This window comes from Mirounga angustirostris, unplaced genomic scaffold, assembly GCF_029215605.1.
Source record: "Mirounga angustirostris isolate CCGP_5_RB_7025 unplaced genomic scaffold, mMirAng1.0.hap1 SCAF_6, whole genome shotgun sequence".
Taxonomy (NCBI): Eukaryota; Metazoa; Chordata; class Mammalia; order Carnivora; family Phocidae; genus Mirounga; species Mirounga angustirostris.
The window spans coordinates 53,801,624-53,823,667 of NW_026991714.1; positions in this window are offsets into that span (position 1 = coordinate 53,801,624).

Here is a 22,044-nt window from a genome sequence, read left to right on the forward strand (position 1 = left end):
TCTCCCAAAAAACAAAAGCCCAGGGCCAGATGGCTTCCCAGGGGAATTCTACCAAATATTTCAAGAAGAATTAATACCTATTCTTCTGAAACTATTCCAAAAAATAGAAATGGAAGGAAAACTTCCAAACTCATTTTATGCGGCCTGCATTACCTTGATCCCAAAACCAGACAAAGACCCCATCAAAAAGGAGAACTACAGACCAATATCCCTGATGAACATGGATGCAAAAATTCTCACCAAAATACTAGCCAATAGGATCCAACAGTACATTAAAAGGATTATTCACCACGACCAAGTGGGATTTATCCCTGGGCTGCAAGGTTGGTTCAACATCCGCAAATCAATCAATGTGATACAATACATTAACAAAAGAAAGAACAAGAATCATATGATCCTCTCAATAGATGCAGAAAAAGTATCTGACAAAGTACAGCATCCTTTCTTGATCAAAACTCTTCAGAGTATAGGCATAGAGGGTACATACCTCAATATCATAAAAGCCATCTATGAAAAACCTACAGCGAATATCATTCTCAATGGGGAAAAACTGAGAGCTTTCACCCTAAGGTCAGGAACGCGGCAGGGATGACCTCTATCACCACTGCTATTCAACATAGTATTGGAAGTTCTAGCCACAGCAATCAGACAACAAAAAGAAATCAAAGGCATCCAAATCGGCAAAGAAGAAGTCAAACTCTCACTCTTTGCAGATGATATGATACTTTATGTGGAAAACCCAAAAGACTCCACCCCAAAACTGCTAGAACTCATACAGGAATTCAGTAAAGTGGCAGGATATAAAATCAATGCACAGAAGTCAGTGGCATTCCTATACACCAACAACAAGACAGAAGAAAGAGAAATTAAGGAGTCGATCCCATTTACAATTGCACCCAAATCCATAAGATACCTAGGATTAAATCTAACCAAAGAGACAAAGGATCTGTACTCAAAAACTATAAAATACTCATGAAAGAAGTTGAGGAAGACACAAAGAAATGGAAAAACATTCCATGCTCGTGGATTGGAAGAACAAATATTGTGAAGATGTCAATGCTACGTAGAACAATCTACACATTCAATGCAATCCCCATAAAAATACCATCCACTTTTTTCAAAGAAATGGAACAAATAATCCTAAAATTTGTATGGAACCAGAAAAGACCCCGCATAGCCAGAGGAATGTTGAAAAAGAAAAGCAAAGCTGGCGGCATCACAATTCCGGACTTCTAGCTCTATTACAAAGCTGTCATCATCAAGACAGTATGGTACTGTCACAAAAACAGACACATAGATCAATGGAACAGAATAGAGAGCCCAGAAATGGACCCTCAACTCTATGGTCAACTCATCTTTGACAAAGCAGGAAAGAATGTCCAATGGAAAAAAGACAGTTTCTTCAACAAATGGTGTTGGGAAAATTGGATAGCCACATGCAGAAGAAGGAAACTGGACCATTTCCTTACACCACAAACAAAAATACACTCCAAATGTTTGAAAGACCTCAATGTGAGACAGGAGTCCATCAAAATCCTAAAGGAGAACACAGGCAGCAACCTCTTTGACCTCAGCTGAAGCAACTTCTTCCTAGAAACATCGCCAAAGGCAAGGGAAGCAAGGGCAAAAATGAACTATTGGGACTTCATCAAGATAAAAAGCTTTTGCACAGCAAAGGAAACAGTCAACAAAACCAAAAGACAACCGACAGAATGGGAGAAGATATTTGCAAATGACATATCAGATAAAGGGCTAGTATCCAAAATCTATAAAGAACTCATCAAACTCAACACCCAAAGAACAAAGAATCCAATCAAGAAATGGGCAGAAGACATGAACAGACATTTTTCCAAAGAAGACATCCAAATGGCCAACAGACAGATCAAAAAGTGCTCAATATCGCTTGGCATCAGAGAAATCCAAATCAAAACCTCAGTGAGATACCACCTCACACCAGTCAGAATCGCTAGAATTAACAAGTCAGGAAATGACAGATGTTGGGGGGATGGGGAGAAAGGGGAACCCTCCTACACTGTTGGTGGGAATGCAAACTGGTGCAGCCACTCTGGAAAACTGTATGGAGGTTCCTCAAAAAGTTGAAAATAGAGCTACCATATGATCCAGCAATTGCACTACTAGGTATTTACCCCAAAGATACAAAAGTAGGGATCCGAAAGGGTACGTGCACCCCAATGTTTATAGCAGCAATGTCCACAATAGCCAAACTGTGGAAAGAGCCAAGATGTCCATTGACAGATGAATGGATAAAGAAGAGGTGGTATATATATATATACAATGGAATATTATGCAGCCACCAAAAGGAATGAGATCTTGCCATTTGCAACGACGTGGATGGAACTGGAGGGTATTATGTTGAGCGAAATAAGTCAAACAGAGAAAGACAAGTATCATATGACCTCACTGATATGAGGAATTCTTAATCTCAGGAAACAAACTGAGGGTTGCTGGAGTGGGTGGTGGGGTGGGAGGGATGGGGTGACTGGGTGATAGACACTGGGGAGGGTATGTGCTCTGGTAAGCACTGTGAATTGTGCAAGACGGTTGAATCTCAGATCTGTACCTCTGAAACAAATAATGCAATATATGTTAAGAAAAAAAAAAAAGAAGAAGAAGAAGAAGGTAGCAGGAGGGAAGAATGAAGGGGGGAAATCGGAGGGGTAGATGAACCATGAGAGATGATGGACTCTGAAAAACAAACTGAGGGTTCTAGAGGGGAGGGGGGGTGGGGTGATTGGTTAGCCTGGTGATGGGTATTGAGGAGGCCACATTCTGTATGGAGCACTGGGTGTTATGCACAAACAATGAATCATGGAACACTACATCTAAAACTAATGATATAATGTATGGGGATTAACATAAGAATAAAAAAAAATAATAAAAATAAAAAATCATTCAGCATGATCAAGTGGGATGCAAAGGTGGGATGCAAAGGTAGTCCAACATTTGCAAGTCAATCAATGTGATACATCACATCAATAAAAGAACGGATAAAAAAATATATGATCATTTCAATAAATGCAGAAAAATTATTTGACAAAGTACAATATCCTTTCATGACAAAAACCCTCAACAAAGTAGGATTAGAGGGAACATATCCCACCATAATAAAGGCCATATATGAAAAACCCACAGCTAACATCATACCCAATGGGGAAAAACCAAGAGCATTTCCCCTAAGGTCAGGAACAAAACAGGAATGTCCACTACCACTATTATTTAACATAGTCCTGGAAGTCCTAGCTACAGCAGTCAGACAAGAGAAAGGAATAAAAGGCATCCAAATTGGTAAGGAAGAAGTAAAACTTTCATTATTTGCAGATGACATGATAGTATATATAGGAAACCCTAAAGACTCCCCGAAAAAACCACTAGACCTAATAAATGAATTCAGTAAAGTTGCAGGATACAAAATCAGTGTATAGAAATCTGTGGCATTTTTATATACTAATAATGAAGCAACAGAGAAATTAAGAAAACAATCTCATTTAAAATTACACCAAAGATAATAAAATACCTAGGAATAAACTTAACCAAGGAGGTAAAAGACTGAAAACTATAAAACACTGATGAAAGATATTGAAAATGACACAAACAAGTGGAAATATATCCCATGTTCATGGATTGGGAGACAAATATTGTTAAAATGTCCATACTACCCAAAGCAATCTACAGATTTAATGCAATCCTTATTAAAATACCAATGACACTTTTCACAGAACTCGAACAAACAATCCTAAAATTTGTATGGAACCATAGAAACCCTGAATAGCCATAATAACCTTGAAAAAGAAAAACAAAGCTGGAGGTATCACAATCCCAGATTTCAAGTTACACTACAAAGCTGTAGTAATCAAAACAGTATAATACTGGCACAAAAATAGGCACATAGATCAATGAAATAGAATAGAAAGCACAGAAATAAACCCATGTTTATATGGTCAATTAATCTTTAACAAAGGAGGAAAGAATATGCAATGGGAAAAAGACCACCTCTTCAACAATTGGTGTTTGGAAAAGATACATGCAAAAGAATGAAACTGGACTACCAGCTTACACCATACTCAAAGAGAAATTCAAAATGGATTAAGGACCTAAATGTGAGACCTGAAACTATAAAAATCATAGAAGACAGCACAAGCAGTAATTTCTCCAACATCAAATGTAGCAACTTTTTTCTAGATATGTCTCCTGAAGCAAGTGAAATAAAAGCAAAAACAACTATTGGGACTATATCAAAATAAAAAGCTTCTGCACAGCAGAGGAAGCAATCAACAAAACTAAAAGACAATCTACTGAATGGGAGAAGATATTTGCCAGTGACATCTCTGATAAAGGGTTAGTATCCAAAATATATAAAGAACTTATACAACCCCACACTCAAAAACAAACAAACAAACAAAAAAAACAGATAATCCAATTAAAAATGGGCAGAACACATGAACAGACATTTCTCCAAAGAGGACATCCAGATAGCCAACAGACACATGAAAAAGCGCTCAACATCACTTGTCATAAGGGAAATGCAAATCAACACTACAGTGAGATATCACTTCAAATCTGTCAGAATGGCTAAAATCAAAAAATACAAGAAAAAACAAGTGTTGGAGAGGATGTGGAGAAATAGGAACCCTCATGCTCTGTTGGTAGGAATGCAAACTGATGCAGCCACTGTGGAAAACAGTACGGAGGTTCCTCAAAAAGTTAAAAATGGGGGGCGCCTGGGTGGCTCAGTCATTAAGCATCTGCCTTCGGCTCAGATCATGATCCCGGGGTCCTGGGATGGAGCCCCGCATCAGGCTCCCTGCTCGGCAGGAAGCCTGCTTCTCCCTCCTCCACTCCCCCGGCTTGTGTTCCCTCTCTCGCTGTCTCTCTCTCTCTGTGTCAAATAAATAAATAAAATCTTAAAAAAAAAAGTTAAAAATGAAAACTACACTACTATCCAGTAATCACACTACTGGGTATTTACCCAAAAAATACAAAACCACTACATCAAAGAGATACATGCACCCCTATGTTTATAGCAGCATTATTTACAATAGCCAAATTATGGAAGCAGCCTGTGTCCATTGATAGATGAATGAATAAAGAAATGGTGATATATATCATTTTATATATATATATGGAATATTATTCAGCCCTAAAAAAGAATGAAATCTTGCCATTTGAATCAACAAGGATGGAGTTAGAGCATACAATGATGAGCAAAATAAATCGGTCAGAGAAAGACAAATACCATATTATTTCAGTGATATGTGGAATTTAAGAAACAAAACAAACAAGCAAAGAAAAAGAAAAAGGAGAGAGAGACAAACCAAGAAACAGACACTTAACTACAGACAACAAACTGATGGTTCACAGAGGGGAGGTGGGTCGGGGGGATGGGTGAAATAGGTGATGAGGATTAACGAGTACACTTATGATGAACAATGTGTGAGGTAAGAAGTTGTTAGATTACTATATTGTACACCTGAAACTAATATAACACTGTATGTTAACTACACTGGAATTAAAAGAAAAACTTAATAAAAAAAGAATCAACACAAATGTGAATAGATATAGAGGACTCGGGGTGCCTGGGTGGCTCAGTTGTTAAGCATCTGCCTTCGGCTAGGTCATGATCCCAGGGCCCTGGGATCGAGTCCCGCTTCAGGCTCCCTGCTCCATGGGAAGCCTGCTTCTCCCTCTCCCACTCCCCCTGCTTGTGTTCCCTCTCTCGTTGTGTCTCTCTCTGTCAAATAAATAAATAAAATCTTTAAAAAAAAAGATATAGAGGACTCCCATTGCCAGCCACAACGGAATAAGCCCACTGCAACCAGTATCTCCCACTGATTACCTAAAAACTGTGGACAAACACACAAAAGCAAATACCTGACAACTCTGAAAAGTTAAAAATAACAAGCAGATTAAGAAGGAAAAAACTAAAAAAAAAGAAAAAGAAAAAGAAAAAGGGAGGAAAACTAAATTTGAGAAACCCATACAGGGGTGAGTTTCCTTGGTATTTTTATTCTTTTGTTTTCCCACTTTGACCCAAGGATTTTTTTTCTATTTTTCTTTCCAGTTCTGCACCAAGGGCACCCAAAATCATGATCCTGCCATGTGGGCACCACATTGCAAGAGTGGTCCCAACACCTAAAACTTTGAGGAAAAACAAACAAACAAACAAACATATTTCTGGCCAGGGGAACCAGAAAAAGGGAATCTTGTGATTCAGAAAGAATGGGGCAATTATTTATTTTTTCCGTCTCTCTGTTTTCTTTTTTTTTTTTTAAAGATCTTATTTACTTATTTTGACAGAGAGAGACACAGTGAGAGGGGGAACACAAGCAGAGGGAGTGGGAGAGGGAGAAGCAGGCCTCCCGCCGAGCAGGGAGCCTGATACGGGGCTCGATCCCAGGACCCTGGGATCATGACCCGAGCCTAAGGCAGATGCTCAATGACTTAGCCACCGAGGTGACACTCTCTGTTTTCTCTTACCACTTTATCTTGAGGGTTGCCTCAGTCATAAAGAATTATATGAAATGTGTTCACTAGAACTTCAAGTTAAACCTTATCTTTCTAGTCAGATGACCAGGAAAAGGAATGCCTGAAAGCCAGAGGGTTTGGGAGAAATGTGGGGAAGAAAGATTTGGAGAAGGAGATCTTCTATTGCAGTGGATAAAATATGTCCTGAATTCACCTCTGAGTGCAAATACACAGGACAGACCCAATGCAGCTTAGCAAGGACCTTGAAAACTAAGTTGGAACGTCCATCCAGAGAAGGTAAAACAAAACTTGCAGTCTGAACCTAATATGAATGATTACCTCCAAAAATTTTTTTAAAAAAACCAACAAAAATTAACATTGTCCAGAGAATTTTAGTAGGGCTTAGAGTCTCCTAATATAATACCCAGAATATCTGGATAAAGTCCAAAATTACTTGACCAAAAGAAACCAGGAAAATCTTATCACTTCTTAAAGGAAAAGACAATCAACACATATCATACCCAAGATGACCCAGAAACTAGAATCACACAAAAACTTTAGGACAGCTATATTACCACACTTCTAGAAGAAAACATCTCGAAATGACTGAAAGATAGATGCTCTCAGCAGAAAAATAGAAACTACCAAAAAAGAGAGGAAATTTTAGAACTAAAAAAATCTGAAATACGAAACTCAACAGACTCAAGAGAGATGAAAGAGGAAAGAGTCAGCAAACCAGTATAGATCATTTGGTCTGAAAGATAAAGAGAAAAAATGTTAGAAAAAATAAACAAACAGAGCCCCAGGAATTTATAGGAAAATACCAAAAGTTCTAACATTCCTGTGACTGAATCCCAGAAAAATATGAAAAAGAGATTGGCACAGAAAAACTATTTGAAGAAATGAGGGCTGAGAACTTTCCAACTTGGTGAAAGAAATACATTTATAAATTCAAGAGGCTCAGAAAACCCCAAATAAGATAATTCAAAGAAAACCATCCCAGATACATCATAATGGATTTTCAGAAAATCAAAGATAAAGAAAAAATCTTGAAGGTAGCCAGAGAAAAGTGGTACATTACATACAGAATGATTCAAATGACTGTGGATTTTATTATCAGAAACCATGGAGCCCAGAAGACAGTGGAACAATATCTTTAAAGCACTGTAATAAAATAAACTGTCAACCCAGACTTCTATGACTAGCAAATTATCTATCAAGAATTATGGTGAAATAGGACATTTTAAGATAAAGAAAAGCTAGGGCAACTCACTGTTCTAAGAAAAGTGCTAACGGAAGTTTTTCAGGTGGGAAACTTGGAACTTCAGGAATTAAGGAAAAACAGTGATATAATAAATGATAATGGATAAATATAATAGCTTATTTTTTCCTCTTAGATTCATTCACGTAGGTATGACTATTAAAAATAAAATTATAACACTGATGGAATTTTTTAATGCATGTAAATGTAATACATATGACAATTTTAACATAAAGGGAGGCGAAAGATAAAGAAAACTACATGGTTAAAACTTCAACCATACTTTAGGTGGTAAAACAATAACTCTAAGTAAAGTGTGAAAAGTTAGGTATGTATATTGTAATTCTTAGAATAGCCACTAAAAAACACAAAGACATAAAACCAAGAGATAAATTAAGACATAATATACAAAATATTGGAATAATCTAAAACAAAGCAGAAAATGGTAAACAGAGGAATCAAAACCAGAGAGAGGAAAATCTGGAATAAATAAGGAAAGAGTAGAGCCAAAGCCAGCCATATCAATAATTCCATTAAAAGTAAGTGTTCTCATGGGATGCCTTGGTGGCTCAGTCATTAAGCATCTGCTTTCAGCTCAGGTCATGATCCCAGGGTCCTAGGATCGAGCCCCACATCGGGCTCTCTGCTCTGTGGGGAGCCTGCTTCTCCCTCTCCCACTCCCCCTGCTTGTGTTCCCTCTCTCGCTGTGTCTCTCCTGTCAATAAATAAATAAAACCTTAAAAAAAAAAGTAAGTGTTCTCAATTACACCAACTAACAGACAGAAATTGTCAGGTTGAAAAACCAAAAAGACTCACCTATATGCTGTCTACAAGAAATTCACTGTATATAAAATGATATTTAGGTTAATGTAAAAGAATGGAAAATAATAAACCATGAAATCATACTAACTGAAAGAAACTGAGAATGGCTATATTGATATCAAAGTAGATGTCAGAACAAGGAATATTACTAGGAAGAAAGAGGGGTCAGTACACACAACACACAACAATACAGATATATATGTAACAAACAATATAGCTTCAAAATACATGAAGCAAAAACTAATAGAACTAAAAAGAAAACTATATAAATCCACAATTACACTTGGAGACATCAAAACACCTCTCATTAATCAATAGAACAGTAGAAAATCAGCATGGACTGAGAAGACTTGAACAATATCATCCATCAGGCTGACCTAATTAATATTTATAAAGTATTTCACCCAACAACAGGAGAAAATACATTCTTTTCAAGTACACATGAAGTATTCACCAAGGGAGATCAGGGGTCAGCAAACTATCACCTGGAGACCAAGTTCAACCCACCAGCAGCTAAGATTTATTAGAACACATCCATGCCCATTTTTTTGCATAATGTCTGTGGCTATTTTTGTTCTACAAAGGCCGAGATGAGTAGTTGCAAGAGAGACTACGTGGCCCTAAGAGCAAAAAGTATTTGATGCTTTACAAGAAAGTTACCTACCCTTGTTCTGAACCATAAGCCAACACAGTGAATTTTAAAAAAGGAGGAAACACACAAAGTATATTCTCTGGCCATAATGGAATTAAATTAGAAATTGATTATAAAGATATTTGAAAATTTCCCAAATTTTGGGAAATTAAACATCCTTCTAAATAACCCACTGGCTGAAGTGGAGGTCTCAAGACAATTTAGAAAATATTTAAACTAGGAGGTCTTGGGTGGCTCAGTCAGTTAATCAGTTAAGCATCTGACTCTTGATTTCAGCTTAGGTCATAATCTCAGGGTCATGGGATTGAGCCCCAGGGCATGCTCCATACTGGGTGTGGAGCCTGCTTAAGGATCTCTCTTTCCCTCTCCCTTTGTCCTCACCTCTCTCTAAAAAAAAAAAAAAAAAAAGAAAGAAAAAGAAAGAAAAGAAAAAAATTTAACTACACAAATATGTAAATATATAAAAATTTCTGGGAGAATGCAACTAAAGAGGAGCTTATAGGAAAAGTTATAGCAATGAGTATATTAGAAAAAAAGAAAGGTCTCAAACTATACCCTAAGCTTACATCTTAAGGAACTAAAAAAATAAGAGCAAATTAAACACAAAGTGAACAGGAGGAAGGAAATAATAAAGTTGAGAGCATAAACTAATAATATTGAAAACATAAAAATAATAACATTTATAAAGCTAATTTTATTTAAAAATAAAAATAATTTATAAATCTTCAGCCAAACTGAGCCAGAAGAAAAAAGAGAGAATACAGATTATCAATATTGGGAGTGAAAGAGTAAACATCATTATAGATACTACACATATTAAAAGGCTACTAAGGCAATACTACAAACAACTTCCAAGTGCAGACATCCATAACTTAAATAAAATGGAATGAATCCCTGAAAGACAAACTACCAAAAATCACTCAAGAAAAAATAGGTAACCTGAACATTCTATTCTATTCAAGAAATTGAATTTGTACTTTAAAACTTTCCAACAAAGAAAAGCACAGACCCAAAGGACTTTGATACACTCAACCAAACATTTTAGGAAGAAATAAAACCAAATCTATATAATCTCTTCCATAAAACAGAACACTTTCTAACTTATTTTATGAAGCCAGCATTACCCTGATACCAAAACTGGAAAAGGACATTACAAGAGAGAAAAATTACAAACCAACATCAATATCCTTCATGAACATGGACACAAAAATTCTCAACAAAATAAAATCAAATCCAGAAACATATAAAAAGGATAATATACCATGAACAAGAGGGTTTTATTGCAGGAATGCAAAGACGTTTTTACCCAACAACAGGAGAATACACATTTCGCTTTTTCAAATGCACATGGAGCATTCATTGAAGTAGATCAGGGGTCAGCAAACTATCACCTGCAGGCCAAATTTAGCCCACCATCAATTTTTGTAAATATTTGATGACATTTCACCAAAGAATTTCTAAGGATAGCAAAAAAGTACATGAAAAGATGCCCTGTATCCCAAGTCATTAGGAAAATGAAATACCACTACCAACCTAATAGAATCCTAAAATTTTAAAAATAATAATTGACAATACCAAGTGCTGGAACTCTCATATATTTCTGATCAGAAAGCAAAACGGTATAGCCATAAACAACTGGCCATTTCTTATAAATGAACCTTGTCTCATACCTTAAAAAAAAAAAGATTAACTCAAAATAGATCAAAGACTTAAAAGTATAACATAAAACCATAAAACTTCTAGACAAAATTTAGGAGAAAATTTTTGTGACCTTGTGTTAGGCAGAGAGTTCTTAGATATGACACCAAAAGCATGACTGAAAAAGAAAAAAAAATGGACAAATTTGACTGTATCAAACTAAGAACATTTGCTCTGCAAAAGACACTGTTGACCAAATAAATAGATGACCTAGTGAGTGAGAAAAGAAACTGATGATTTTCTGGTTCAATTTACAGATCGGAAAACTGAAGCCCAGAGAAGATAAGGACTGGTTTGTCAAACTTAAACAACTTACATGCTGGTGGAGCCAGAACTTTAGAAACCAAGTCAAAGAGAGAAGTAGTTGCAAATTTTAACAACTCACATTGAAATCTCAGCATAGCTTCAATTAAATTGATCAGGGCACTTAAGAGATTATTAGTCTTAATTTTTTATTTTAAAGTCAAATCAGCAACAATATTTAACAACTGCCCCTATTCATTGTCATAAATATAAATCAGACAAAAATCACCTAGAACTTAAATAAACACTAAAATGATCAAAAGTAAGGTTTTGTATGACCCATCTTATTCCACTTCAACTCTTGTTTCACTTACCACAGCAGGTAATTAAACTCATATATCCAAAATTTTTTTTATGCCCTCTTCAATTTTAGTGCCCTCTCCAATTTCTTTTTTTTTTTTAAGAGTTTGTTTATTTATTTGACAGAGTGAGAGACAAAGAGAGCAGGAACACAAGCAGGGGGAGTGGGAGAGGGAGAAGCAGGCTTCCTGCGGAGCAGGGAGCCCGAGGCGGGGCTGGATCCCAGGACCCTGGGATCATGACCTGAGCTGAAGGCAGACGCTTAATGACTGAACCACCCAGGCGCCCCCTCTCCAATTTCTCTGAGCTGCCTCATTCATATGAAGGAGATAATAATTCCTACATATTGAGGTCACACATTAATAGCCTTAGTTGCATTCATCCTGAAAATCAGTTTTGTCTGAATACATCTATAGAATCCACTGAGTAACCTCAAATACAAGAGAAGGAAGTTGTCCAAAGACAAAACGTGTCCATCTGCCTGAGCCTAGTCCAAGGGCAGGAAGATTGGGCAGACAGAACTGTGTCTCTGTTTATCAGGTGACAAGTCATGCCAGAGTCTTTGACAGGAGGGCTCCAATAAAGAGAGGGCTAAAAAAATAAATCTTTCCCCCCAAACTTCTGCTATTTCATAGAGAGTACAAAGGATTCTCATTTGAAACCCATGGAACAAAATGGGGATGAAGGGACTTTTAGAACTTTTTAAACTGAAAAGCACACAATAAGAAAGTAAAAGCCACTAATGATTTCATCACAAGAAAATTATATAATTCATTGACGTCTCTTCCATTCCTGACACTTTAGCCTGCCCTAAACCTGTGTGTCCCAAGTTCATCCCCCAAAGAAACTATGGTTTACAGTTTGTTATATAATTTTAGAGACAGATGCATATATAGGTTTTTAATGAGATCATGCTACATGTATTAGACTGAAATTGCTAAAAACATATAGTTAGGTTTTCAGATCAGTATTTATTTTTGACAGTCCCCAGTATTTCATAATTTACTGTCATTTCTCTATTGATGACATATAGGTCATTTCTAATTTCTTAACTAAAGGTTCTGACTAAGGAGTTTTCTAAAGGTTCCTAACAAAGTTCTAGCTCAGGAAGAGGAATTAGAGAAGCACCCTCCTGAAAGGACTTGTCTGAAAGCACATTCATAAAATGAGTAAATGGTGAGGAGGAACTTAAGGAAGGCTGGAATTCCAGTAAAACCAGATTTAACTTTACCTCAAGCTTTGTTTTGAGTAATAAATAAGATAACATATATAAAGTATTAGCACAATGCTTGGCCACAATAAATGTTACTTTCCTTCCCATGGCATTTCTTCTTTTCAGTCCTTATCTGATACAGTCTAGTATATGGAAGAATTTGAAATTCCTGGGTTTGAGGCTGGAAGAGATTCAAGTGACCCACTAGAACCATCCTGAAAGGCAATGCTTATCAACAGAGAACAGGTGTCCCAAGACAAAACCCATGTCTTCTCTCTACACAACCTTAGGGTGATTTACTTACCATCCTGGGGAATTTTCCACTACCCTACAGAGATAATCTTTGTCTCAATTCTGTTTCTGGGGATTTCCATGTCAATGTCGCAAGAACCAAGGTCTCTTTACATCTGTCATCCAATGGGCTTTGGGCCACCATACCAGTAAGACACCTGGGAGATTTCCCTGTTACTTCAGAGTTCTGAAAATGATCATCATTGTATACATGAGAAGGTTTTCTATAAAGTCTTTCTTGGCTTACTTCTGGAAGAATAAACTTTCTTCAAACGTTTTCCCAAAGTCTGTGTGTTGCTGATATGTTTATTGTATCTCTCATCACATTCTTTTAGTACAGTTGGTTATTTTCCTGTTTTCTCCACCAGACTGTAAGGTTCTTACTGGAAAAGGACTTCCCTATTCTTCACCCCTGAACTGCCAAAGGACTTGAATAGGGCCAACCAAGCCAGATATCTGAAAGAACATGGGCTGGGGAGTCAGAATCTACTCCTTACTCTTAATAACTTGCATCTGATCTTGGAGAAATCACATCACCTGTTTGCATCTCAGTTTTGTCATCTTTAAAATAGCCTTACAGTAAAGGAATGGGATGGACTAAATATCTGGTAAGACCCCTTCAAGTTGTAATAATTGATACCCATAACTGATATCTGCAAACTGGAACTCTGTTAGCAAAAGAGAAAAAATGTTAACAATCCAAATAGTCTTTTTGTCTCTAAAATGCACATTTCTAATCAGTAAAAATTAGTTACGTTTAACGTTTTCCTATTTAGACTTGGATATTTCTTAAATTCACACCAGCAAAACAGAAATTATTCCTTAGAGTGGGCTACTTTTACAAATGGCTAGGCAAAGAACACCAATTATCAGTTGAGTTTTGCTATTTTCTTTTTCAAAAGGTGACTTTTCTTGACCCTGCACCTCAATTCCAGGTGTTTCTATACCCTGGCTAATTATTCTATAGTCACTTCCCAGTATTACTACTAAGACTACTACTAATAGTACTTTTAAGAATAGTTGTGAGGGGCGCCTGGGTGGCTCAGTTGGTTGAGCATCTGCCTTTGGCTCAGGTCATGGTCCTGGAGTCCTGGGACTGAGCCCCACATCGGGCTTCCTGCTCAGGGGGGAGGGGAGCCTGTTTCTCCCTCTCCCTCTACCCCTCCCCCCACTCATGCTCTCTCTCTCACTCACTCTCTTTCAAATTCATTAAAAAAAAAAAGAATGGGGTGGAGGAGCAAGATGGCAGAGGACTAGGAGACCTAAATTTCGTCTGGTACCAGGAATTCAACTAGATAGGGATCAAACCATTCTGAACACCTACAAACTCAAAAGATAAAAGAAAAGAAAAGCAGCAATTCTATGAATAGAAAAGCAACCACTTTCTGGAAGGTAGGACGTGCGGAGAAGTGAATCCAAGGCGATATTCGGGAGGATACATGACAGGGGAAGGGGCATCCGTCAGCGGCTACCGGCAAGTGATAGAGAAGCAGAGCACAAAATCGGAACTTTTAGAAGTTGGCTCCACTGAGGGACGTTGCTCCAGTGGCTAAGTGGGGGGTGGAACCCTCATGGGACAGTGTGGTCTCAGGACCCTCAGGGTCACAGAAAGACTGGGGGTAACTGAGCATGGCAGAGCTCCCAGGTATTGGAGTGGGGAAGCCGGCTGCAGAGACGGAGCCGAGGCATGGGCTCTCAGCTCAGGGTTGCCATAAACCATGATCCACGGCACAATCGGGCCACTGCTCCTCCAGCAGGGACCCAACAAGCAGCAGATCCGGGGAGACTCACCTTCTTCCCCTGGGAGGAGCGGCACGGGAGTGCACTGCAGGGATCTGCTGGGTTTGGAGACTCCACAGGGGGTCGGGTGCCAGAGATAGAAACACACTGTCACAGGCCAGGTGAGCACAGACTGCGGCCGGAGACTGGGGAGATGGGAGTGATTGACTGCTTTTCTTGCAGGACCCCGAGTTCTCAGCTCCTCTGGGTGGAGATTGGGAGGTTACCATTTTCACTCTCAGCCTCCAAAGCTGTACAGAAAGCTTGCAGGGAAAAAAACTCCTAAGAGCAAACCCCAGCAGATTACTTAGCCTGGACCAGCAAGGGCAGGGCAATTCCACCTCCGGCAAAGACATTTGGGAACCACGGCAACAGGCCCCTCCCCCAGAAGATCAGCAAGAACATCCAGCCAAGACCAAGTTTACCGATCAATGAGAATGGCAGAACTCCAGCACTAGGGGAATACTGCACATAGAATTCATGGCTTTTTTCCCATGATTCTTCAGTCTTTCAAAGTTAATTTTTTTAACTGTCTTTTTTTTTTAATTTTTCTTTTTCCCTTTTTCAACCAACATCTTATCAATCCCTTTTTTAAAAAATCTTTTCTATTTTTCATTTTTAGAGTCATATTCTATCCCTTCATAGTAGTTACCCTTATTTTTGATATATATATCAAAAATATATATATATATTGCTCTCTCTTTAAAATTTTGGGATACAGTTTCTTCTAACAGACCAAAATATACCCTAAATCTCTAGTGTATGGCTTTATTCTAGTCTCCTGCCTGATCACATTCTCTCCCTTTTTTTTTTTAATTCTCTTCTTTCTTTTTTCAACCAACTTCTCATCAATTCCTTTTATAAAATCTTTTATAATTTTCATCTTTACAGTCATATTCCATCCCTTCATTGTATTAACTCTTATTTTGTACATATGTAAGTTTTTCTTTCTTTAAAATTTTGGGAGGCACTTTCTTCTAACAGACCAAAATATGCCCAAAATCTAGCATGTGGCACTGATCTATGCACCAGCCTGATCATATTTTATCATATTCTGTTTTTTGTTTTGTTTTGTTTTTGTTTGTTTTTATCTTTTTCTTTTTTTTTTTCTTTTTTCTTTCTTTCCCTTTCTTTTCCCCCAGTTTCAGGTCTCTTCTGATGTGTTTAGTGTATATTTTCTGGGGACATTATTACCCTGTTAGCATTTTGTTCTCTCATTCATCTGTTCTACTCTGGACAAAATGACAAAACTGAAAAAAATCACCTCAAAAAAAAGAACAAGAGTCAGTACCAACTGCCAGGGACCTAATCAATACGGACATTAGTAAGATGTCAGAACTAGAGTTCAGAATGATGATTTTAAAGATACTAGCTGGGCTTGAAAAAAGCATGGAAGATATTAGAGAAACCCTTTCTGGAGAAGTAAAAAAACTAAAATCAAGTCAAAATCGAAAAGGCTATTAATGAAGAGCAATCAAAAATGGAGGCTCTAACTGCTAGGATAAATGAGGCAGAAGAGAGAATTAGTGATATAGAAGACCAAATGATGGAAAATAAAGATGCTGAGAAAAAGAGAGATAAACAATTATTGGATCATGAGGGCAGAATTTGAGAGATAAGTGATATCATAAGACGAAACAACATTAGAATAATTGGGATCCCAGAAGAAGAAGAAAGGGGGAGGCAGAAGGTATATTGGAACAAATTATACTGGAGAATTTCCCTAATTTGGGGAAGGAAAAGGGCATCAAAATCCAGGAGGCACAGAGAATCCCTCTCAAAATCAATGAAAATAGGTCAACACCCCAACATCTAATAGTAAAACTTACAAGTCTCAGAGACAAAGAGAAAATCCTGAAAGCAGCTTGGGAGAAGAGATCTGTAACCTATAATGGTAGACATTAGATTGGCAACAGACCTATCCACAGAGACCTGGTAGGCCAGAAAGGACTGGCATGATATATTCAGAGCAATAAATGAGAAAAATATGCAGCCAAGAATACTATATCCAGCTAGGCTGTCATTGAAAATAGAAAGAGAGATAAAAAGCTTCCAGGACAAACAAAAATTAAAGGAATTTGTAAACACAAAACCAGCCCTACAAGAAATATTGAAAGGGGTCCTCTAAGCAAAGAGAGACCCTAAAAGCAACATAGACCAGAAAGGAACACAGACAATATACAGTAACAGTCACCTGACAGGCAATACAATGGCACTAGATTCCTGTCTTTCAATAGTTACCCTGAATGTAAATGGGCTAAATGCTCCAATCAAAAGACACAGGGTATCAGATTGGATAAAAAAACAAGACCCATCAATATGCTGTCTGCAAGAGACTCATTTTAGTCCCAAAGACACCTCCAGATTGAAAGTGAGGGGGTGGAAAACGATTTACCATGCTAATGGACACCAAAAGAAAGCTAGGGTGGTAATCCTTATATCAGACAAATTAGATTTTAAACCAAAGACTGTAATAAGAGATGAGGAAGGACACTATATCCTACTTAAAGGGTCTATCCAACAAGAAGATCTAATAATTGTAAATATCTATGCCCCTAACATGGGAGCAGCCAATTATATAAGCCAATTAATAACAAAAGCAAAGAAACACATTGACAACAATACAATAATAGTGGGGGACTTTAACATCCCCCTCACTGAAATGGACAGATCACCCAAGCAAAAGATCAACAAGGAAATAAAAGCTTTATTGACACACTGGACCAAATGGACTTCACAGACATGAACATTCCATCCCAAAGCAACAGAATACACATTCTTCTCCCGTGCCCATGGAACATTCTCCAGAATAGATCACATCCTAGGTCACAAATCAGGTCTCAACAGGTACCAAAAGATTGGGAACATTCCCTGCATATTTTCGGACCACAATGCTTTGAAACAAGAATTCAAGCACAAGAGGAAAGTTGGAAAGAGCTCAACTACATAAGAGAAGAATTAAAAATATTCATGGAAACCAATGAAAATGCAAACACAACTGTTCAAAATCTTTGGGATACAGTAAAGGCGATCCTAAGAGGAAAGTATATAGCAATACAAGCCTTTCTCAAGAAACAAGAAAGGTCTCAAATACACAGCCTAACCCTACACCTAAAGGAGCTGGAGAAAGAACAGCAAATCAAGCCTAAACCCAGCAGGAGAAGAGAAACAATAAAGATCAGAGCAGAAATCAATGAAATAGAAACCAAAAGGACAGTAGAACAGATCAACAAAACTGGGAACTGGTTCTTTGAAAGAATTAATAAGATTGATAAACCCCTGGCCAGACTTACCAAAAAGAAAAGAGAAAGGACCCAAGTAAATAAAATCATGAATGAAAGAGGAGAGATCACGACCAACACCAAAGAAATACAAACAATTATAAGAACATATTATGAGCAAATATATGCCAGCAAATTAGACAATCTGGAAGAAATGGAGACATATAAACTACCAAAACTGAACCAGGAAGAAATAGAAAACCTGAACAGACCAATAACCAGTATGGAAATTGAAGCAGTCATCAAAAATCTCCCAAAAAACAAAAGCCCAGGGCCAGATTGCTTCCCAGGGGAATTCTACCAAACATTTAAAGAAGAATTAATACCTATTCTTCTGAAACTGTTCCAAAAAATAGAAATGGAAGGAAAACTTCCAGACTCGTTTTATGAGGACACCATTACCTTGATCCCAAAACCAGACAAAGACCCCATCAAAAAGAAGAATTACAGACCAATATCCCTGATGAACATGGATGCAAAAATTCTCACCAAATTACTAGCCAATAGGATCCAACAGTACATTAAAAGGATTATTCACCACGATCAAGTGGGATTTATCCCTGGGCTGCAAGGTTGGTTCAACATCCACAAATCAATCAATGTGATACAATGCATTAATAAAAGAAAGAACAAGAACCATATGATCCTCTCAATAGATGCAGAAAAAGCATTTGACAAAGTACAGCATCCTTTCTTGATTAAAACTCTTCACAGTGTAGGGATAGAAGGTACATACCTCAATATCATAAAAGCCATCTATGAAAAACCCACAGCGAATATCATTCTCAATGGGGAAAAACTGAGAGCTTTCACCCTAAGGTCAGGAACACAGCTGGGATGTTCACTATCACCACTGCTATTCAACATAGTATTAGAAGTCCTAGCCACAGCAATCAGACAACAAAAAGAAATAAAAGGCATCCAAATCATCAAAGAAGAAGTCAAACTCTCACTCTTTGCAGATGATATAATACTTTATGTGGAAAACCCAAAAGACTCCACCCCAAAACAGAACTCATACAGGAATTCAAAAAAGTGGCAGGATATAAAATCAATGCACAGAAATCAGTGGCATTTCTATATACCAAGACAGAAGAAAGAGAAATTAAGGAGTCGATCCCATTTACAATTGCACCCAAAACCATAAGATACCTAAGAATAAATCTAACCAAAGAGGCAAAGAATCTGTACTCAGAAAACTATAGAATACTCATGAAAGAAGTTGAGGAAGACATAAAGAAATGGAAAAATATTCCAAGCTCATGGATTGGAAGGACAAATATTGTGAAAATGTCTATGCTACCTAGAGCAATCTACACATTTAATGCAATCCCTATCAAAATACCATCCACTTTTTTCAAAGAAATGGAACAAATAATCCTAAAATTTGTATGGAACCAGAAAAGACCCCGAATAGCCAGAGGAATGTTGAAAAAGAAAAGCAAAGCCGGTGGCATCACAATTCCAGACTTCAAGCTCTATTACACAGCTGTCATCATCAAGACAGTATGGTACTGGCACAAAAACAGACACATAGATCAATGGAACAGAATAGAGAGCCCAGAAATGGACCCTCAATCTGTGGTCAATTAATTTTGACAAAGCAGGAAAGAATGTCCAAAGGAAAAAAAGACAGTCTCTTCAACAAATGGTGTTGGGAAAATTGGACAGCCACATGCAGAAGAATAAAACTGGACCATTTTCTTACACCACACACAAAAATAGACTCAAAATGGATGAAAGACCTAAATGTGAGATAGGAATCCATCAAAATCCTAAAGGAGAACATAGGCAGCAACCTCTTCGACCTCAGCCACAGCAACTTCTTCCTAGACACATCGCCAAAGGCAAGGGAAGCAAGGGCAAAAATGAACTATTGGGACTTCATCAAGTTAAAAAGCTTTTGCACAGCAAAGAAACAGTCAACAAAACCAAAAGACAACTGACAGAATGGGAGAAGATACTTGCAAATGACATATCAGATAAAGGGCTAGTATCCAAAATCTATAAAGAACTCATCAAACTCAACACCCAAAGAACAAAGAATCCAATCAAGAAATGGGCAGAAGTCATGAACAGACATTTTTCCAAAGAAGACATCCAAATGGCCAACAGACACGTTAAAAAGTGCTCAACATCACTTGGCATCAGGGAAATCCAAATCAAAACCTCAATGAGATACCACCTCACACCAGTCAGAATGGCTAAAATTAACAAGTCAGGAAATGACAGATGTTGGCGGGGATGCAGAGAAAGGGGAACCCTCCTACACTGTTGGTGGGAATACAAGCTGGTGCAGCCACTTGGAAAATAGTATGGAGATTCTTCAAAAAGTTGAAAATAGAGCTACCCTACGACCCAGCAATTGCACTACTGGGTATTTACCCCAAAGATACAAATGTGGTGATCAGAAGGAGCATGTACACCCCAATGTTTATAGCAGCAATGTCCACAATAGCCAAACTATGGAAAGAGCCAAGATGTCCATCAACAGATGAATGGATAAAGAAGATGTGCTATATATATATACAATGGAATATTATGCAACTATCAAAAATATGAAATCTTGCCATTTGCAATGACATGGTTGGATCTAGAGGGTATTATGCTGAGCGAAATAAGTCAATCAGAGAAAGACAATTATCATATGATCTCACTGATATGAGGAATTTGAGAAAAAGACCAGAGGATCATAGGGGAAGGGAGGGGAAAATGAAACAAGATGAAACCAGAGAGGAGACAAACCATAAGAGACTCTTAATCTCAGGAAACAAACTGAAGGTTGCTGGAGCGGAGGGGGGTGGGAGGGATGGGGTGGCTAGGTGATGGACATTAGGGAGGGCATGTGTAAGACTGACAAAGCACAGGGTGCCTGGGTGGCTCAGTTGGTTAAGCGACTGCCTTCGGCTCAGGTCGTGATCCTGGAGTCCCAGGATCAAGTCCCGCATCGGGCTCCCTGCTCAGCAGGGGGTCTGCTTCTCCCTCTGACCCTCTTCCCTCTTGTGCTGTCTCTCATTCTCTCTCTCAAATAAATAAAATCTTAAAAAAAAGAAAAAAAGACTGACGAAGCACAGACCTGTACCCCTGAAATGAATAATACATTATATGTTAAAAAAAAAAGATTCTCTCTCCCTCCCCCTCTACCTTTCCCACTCTGCCTCCCCCCTTGCACATGTGCATGCTCTCTCTCTCTCAATGAATAAAGAAATAAATAATAAATAAAATAAATAAATAAATAAATAAAATCTTTAAAAAAATAAAAGAGGCCCATACCTTAAGAAAGTTAAGCATTCCAACAACTTCTCAATACTCCAACTCTTGTCAAACTAAATAATCTTTAAACACAACATATTAGCTTGGGTCTCCATATGAAAATGTTCAGTGACAACAACTTAATATTATGCCCTTGGATTTTGAATGCTCATGGAAGTAAAAGACATTTACGTACAGGGTGTGTCTGCTGACATGCCCATTTCTTTATACATCATCCTTTATAAAGAAACCCATTAATTTCAGGCGCCTGGGTGGCTCAGTTGGTTAAGCGACTGCCTTTGGCTCAGGTCATGATCCTGGAGTCCCGGGATCAAGTCCCACATCGGGCTCCCTGCTCGGCAGGGAGTCTCCTTCTCCCTCTGACCCTCCCCACTCTCATGTGCTCTCTCTCTCAAATAAATAAATAAAATCTTTAAAAAAAAAAAAAAACCATTAATTTCTCTTTGGAATTCAGTGCCACAAAAATATACTCCAAATAGATTTTTATGATTCTCTTTATCAAATAACGAGAACTATGTCTCTCTTTGTGTGTTTTCTTAGCTGTTGTTTTTTGCTAAGGCTGCCAGGAAGATCAGAGCTAAATGTAATATCTGATATAACTGACAATATCATCCCAGGTTTGATGTACAACTCTCCTTTCCCTTAAAATAGTTTTTGCATACTGCTTTAGCTGTCCTGTGCTATAGTT